This window comes from Camelus bactrianus, chromosome 8 (genome assembly GCF_048773025.1).
Source record: "Camelus bactrianus isolate YW-2024 breed Bactrian camel chromosome 8, ASM4877302v1, whole genome shotgun sequence".
In the NCBI taxonomy this organism is placed as follows: domain Eukaryota; kingdom Metazoa; phylum Chordata; class Mammalia; order Artiodactyla; family Camelidae; genus Camelus; species Camelus bactrianus.
In genome coordinates this window covers 89,791,104-89,796,103 of record NC_133546.1, presented here as the reverse complement: position 1 = coordinate 89,796,103, position 5,000 = coordinate 89,791,104, and the positions used below count along the sequence as shown (strand labels likewise).

Sequence of the window (5,000 nt, the reverse complement as noted above, 5' to 3'; positions counted from 1 at the left end):
CACTAAACTTCAGATTTACGAGTTAGCCCAGCAGAACTTAGATCAGTAAACGGACACTTATCACACTTAGATTTGTGACTTTAGCTTGTTAGCCCAGCTGGGCTTTTCCTTTACAAGTCCTCCAGGATCCAAGAAAGCCACGTTGGAAAACAAGTGGTGATTCTGATGGGACAGGAGATCAGTCATTTGGGGGCGAAGGGTGGGGTAGGGAGACATACCAGCCTGTCTGTCTGTTTTCACCCAGTGTGGGAGCCGTCCCAAAGAGATAACTCGAGAAGAGAGAAACAGGGAATTGACAAAGAACACGTGCAGTGGCGTGCCCTCCCCCCCCCACCCCAGGAGAAGGCCAAGCCAGAAGTCCCTCCGGATGGCGGGTTCCGGACTCCAGCTTCCAGGGGAAGCGATGTTTTTTTCCTCCCCATTTCAGGCCCGGAAGAAGAGGGAGAGGCAGAGTGTCCTTCTCGGGCATCCGCTGTTTCTGAAGCACGCTTGTTGCCAAAAGATCGGCCCCCGTCCCCGACGAGCCCAAGAATCCAGAGACAAGGTCTTGGAGCTTAGAAGCAAAGAGGCCATTTTATCGCTCTGCCGGGCAAAGGGGATTCACAGCAGGCTAGCGTCTTCAAAACTGTGTACCCACCTTGGGGATGGAGTGGGTGGGGTGGTTCTAGAGCCATAGCTCAAACAATCGGGCATCGATCACCATCCACAGAATCGTTTTCTCATCAGAAGACTCAGAATGGTGTCACGATGCCTCCAGGTGACCCATTCTATAGAGGCTGGTGGTTAGATCTCGTTATCTCATAAGCACTCAAGGTGTGGCCTTCTTGGTCACTCAGGCTATTTTGTCAGGTCATTAGTCCCGTGACCGACCTTCTCCTCGGAGAAAGACTCAGAGACCCAGCATGATGATGACTTTCAATGAGTGAAATACAGTAGAAACAGTAAGATCGATAGCTTCCAGTTTCAACAACAGGCCTGGAACCGTGAGCAGCAACCAGTCAGTCAGGACAGTTGACCGTTTTCAGGGCGAGCATAAGAAACCGAATGACACCCCCCCCAGCAAATGAATGAGTGAATGAATGAATGAATGAATGACCTAATGATCCTCCCCTCCCCCCCCCGCCAAAAAAAGAAGCAATAATCCGTTAGCCTAATTCCGGCCATTTTATTCATCCTCCTTCACCCTGAAGCCCCAGTCACCCACGTGCCACAGTGGTCTGTTTTCTGGTTTCCTCCACCACCCCACCCCCCACCAACCACCACCCCGCCAACATCCCCCCATGCCCAACCACCGCCCCAAGTGTGGGACTGGACGGGGGTGCAGGGGGCTGAGGGGGCGGCAATGGCGGCTTGAGGTGAGGGTGGGGAGTGTTCCGCCCAGATCGTATAGGAAGCTCAAACACAGCTGCAGTACGAGACAAGATGGTAGATTTCTGTGAGTCCTCCCTCCTCTTAAAATCCGTCCTAAGGAGGAGACAGACAGAAAGAGAAACATCACCCTCACTCCCAACGCCTCCTGCGCCCTCGATGCGCCCCAAAACAACAACAAGAAAAACAAAAACAAACACGACCACAAATAAGTCGCTATCCCTGGGGAAGAAGGATTCGATGGCATGGGGATATCATTCTAAAATTCATTCCCTCTTCATCACATTTCATGGAAACCGATTGCAATCTATGAGGCCCTGTGAAGGTAGGGGTTGGGGGGGTAGGGAGGAGGGAGGGAAGTGAAGGGGGGGAGAGGGAGAGAGGGAGGGAGAGAGAGAGAGAGAGAGAGAGAGAGAGAGAGAGAGAGAAGAGCAGAGGAGAGGAGGGATAAAAGGGGAGAGGACAGGAAAGGAGAGGAGGGAAAAGAGGGGAGGGGAGGGGAAATGAGAAGAGGCGAGGGGAGAGGAGAAGAGGGAGAGGAGAGGAGTGGAGGGGAGAAGAGAGGAGTGGAGGGGTGAGGGGGAAGGGGGGAGAACAGGGAAGAGGAGAGGAGGGGAGAGGAGAGGAAAGAGAGACAAGGGAGACAGACAGACACGCATGCGCGCGCGCGCACACACACACACAGAGAATAGCGAAATGGAGAGAGAGGCAGAGAGAGAGAGAGAGAGAGAGAGAGAGAGAGAGACAGACAGACAGACAGACAGACAGACAGACAGACAGACAGACACGGATCTAGGTCAGGGATACTACACATGGGTATTCTTCTGAGTGATTTTATGTGTTTTCTCAATCGCCACCTCTATGGAGATAAAAATCGCTCCCACAAGATGAAGGGAGTCCTTCTGCCACCGCCCACGGCCCCGCCCACCAGCACCGCTTGTGTTTGTCAGGGATTCCAAGCCAAAGCACGTGGAGGAGCGGGAGAGCTTCCTGGCAGCCCAAGGAGGAGGAAAGTCCGGCAGCATGAGAGAGGTGGTTGGCACGGGGAAGCTGGAGGCCGGCTGACGAGAAGATGGGTGAGGGGGCAGGGAGGAGGGTTTCCCAAGTTGGAGAGCCAAGACGAGGGAGGGGAGCTGTCGGTGGCTGCGTTCTGACCCCGACCCCAACCCTGACTGGAGCGGATCCCTGAAAGGAGGCGGTTCGGGCTCTCTGGCCGAGAACGCCCCTCTCTTCCTCTTTGTGCAGAAACACCTTCCGCAGACCGAGAAAGTCCATCCCGAGACCCTCGTCGGAAGAGTCCTTTCCAGACCCATCACGATCCTCCTGGGCCAAGGGGTCCAGGGGATGGGGCGGGGCCTCCATTCGATCCGTCTTCCGTCCGTCCGTCCATCCACAAGATCTTGAACATCCATGTAGGATTCTGGATGGTAGCAGTTTTCCAGGATCCTCGAAATCCTTGTAAGTCCTCTCCTGGCAGATTCGACCCCTAGGTCGTACCGCGCAGCACAGGGCACTAGATTCAGTCCCTCGGGACGAGGGTTCCTGAAAAAGACCAGGAAAAAGAAGAACAGAATCACTATGGTGTGCACCAGCCAGAAACCAGCACCACCTTGTCACTCGAACAGACTTGCAAAAGGCGGGGTAGGGAGAGAAAGTCATAGGATGGCTACCATCCCTCCCACCCCCACCCCACACGCCAAGCCCCAGACCATCGTCATCCCTGCTCCCCCTCCCCTCCCCTTTCCTCTCCCTTCCCCCTCCCCCTCCCCCTCCCCTCCATCGACGCCCGCCTCCCGCTTGTACCCCACTCCTCTGAACCCAGCACCACCCACCCCAGCCTGGACGGGCTCGGCTCAGATCGGCTCGGCCCGGCTCGGCTCGGCCCGGCCCGGCCCGTCCATCCGGTCGACTTCTTCGCAGGGTCTAAAATAGCGCCCGGCCGACAGGCAGGTGGCACATGGCACATGGCACATGGCACATGGCAGGGGAGCGAGCGGGACGGTTCGGGATCTCTGGGTGGCAGGGACACGCGGCCGGACAACCAGGAGCACGGACGGCCTGGCGTGCGTTTCTCCGCTCGGGGGGGCCTCGACCAGAGACCGTGGTACGGGGAACGGGGACACACACACACCACACACACACCACACACACACACCACACAGACACAGACACACAGACACACAGACACACAGACACACACACACACACACACACACACACACAGACACACACACACACCCCTTCACCCCCACCCCCAAACCTCTGACAGCTTTCGTTTGTTTTCGGCCGACCGTCCCTCGATGAGGTACGAGTGCCTTGGCTGGGGCTGGGGGGGGGGTGGAGTTCCTCCCTCCACAACGACCCCACACGGGCTCTGTTCTGGTCACCCGAGTCCTCTTCCAAGTCAGACCACAGGCCTCCATCACCCGGCGCGAGCACTCGGGGAAACAGTCACCATCCTCATCGCTCCGCTCCACCTCTACACGTGAAGAACTGTTCCCAGCCCACGCCACTCCACCCCACCCCACGCCCCGATGCCACCCACCGCAGTGGAGAGAAACGAGACGAATCCACAGACGTGCATCAATCCGATGAAGAAAACGACGGCCCTATTCCAAGGAAGCATAGATATCTAGGTAGGAGATTCATCGAGTACTATGGAGGCGGTGGGAAAGGGGGGGGTTGCGGTGGGGAGGGTCTAGAGATCAGGCAGTACAGCCCATGCTTAGCATGGAAAAAATAAAGGTCCAGGGTTCAATCCCCAGCACCTACTCTTCAAAAATAACCCGAGAAGAAGCAAGACGGCGGAGTAGAAGGACGCTCGTAGCTCACCCTCTCCCACAAATACACCAAAACTCACATCGACGGACCCACTCGGCCAATCAGACCACCTGCGGAACTCCGACAGAACACCGCCCTCTTCGAAAGACAAAGACGCCCAAACTCTGGTAGGAGAAAAGGAGAAAAGAAAGAGTCAAAAGCAAAACAGTGCGGGAGGGACCGGCAGAGGAGGAATAGGGCTCGTTCGCCAGACCTCCCCGTCTCCAACGGAGAGGCCGACGGGACGGTGGGGGAGCCTCCGAGTCTCAGATCTGCCCGGAGCGCCCCTTGACCGACCGACCCAAGTGAAACGGGCACAGAGGGTCCCCGCGACACCCAGCCCGAGTCGCAGGCCGGCAGCCGGGGGCCGGGACAGGCCGCACGAGCCGGGCAGAGGACCGTGGCGGCGGCACCACGCGCCGTGGCCGGGAGGGGATACAGAGCAGAACAACCCGCCCCCCCAACCCGTCCATTACGGGGAAAGAAAGGCAAAGCAACACGGCCGGTGTGCCCTGGGGAGAGGGGCGCCGTAGCCTCCATCTCCTCAGACCCGCGGCGCCATCACCGGCCCTTCTCGCGAGAAGAGAGGCGGGGCGCAGCCACAGCCGCCATAGCCCCTGGCGCGCGGCGCGCAGCGCGCGGGCGGGGGCGGGAGCGGGGGCGGGGCCGAGACTCGAATCCGCACCCGGGGGCTCTGCAACCTCCTAGGCAGGACTGAGACTCGTTTTCAGCCTGAGGCAGATATTATATATCTGCCCCGGTACCTCAGAGAACTCGCGCCACCAAGACTAAGAAGGAGCCGAGTTTTGGAA

At 58.0% G+C, this 5,000-nt stretch overlaps 1 long non-coding RNA gene across 1 annotated transcript in view; it reads right to left on the bottom strand.

Annotated features, from left to right (window-relative positions):
- Positions 1-1,150: 1,150 nt before the first annotated feature.
- The window catches only part of LOC141578418 (uncharacterized), a 6,729-nt gene continuing 2,879 nt past the window's right edge, over positions 1,151-5,000 (bottom strand). The window contains exons 1-2 of the long non-coding RNA XR_012508813.1: positions 4,229-5,000; positions 1,151-3,977 (exon numbers count right to left, since the gene is read on the bottom strand). The exon at positions 4,229-5,000 is cut by the window's right edge and continues 2,879 nt beyond it. This is a non-coding gene — a long non-coding RNA (uncharacterized LOC141578418). The remainder of the gene's footprint in view (positions 3,978-4,228) is intronic.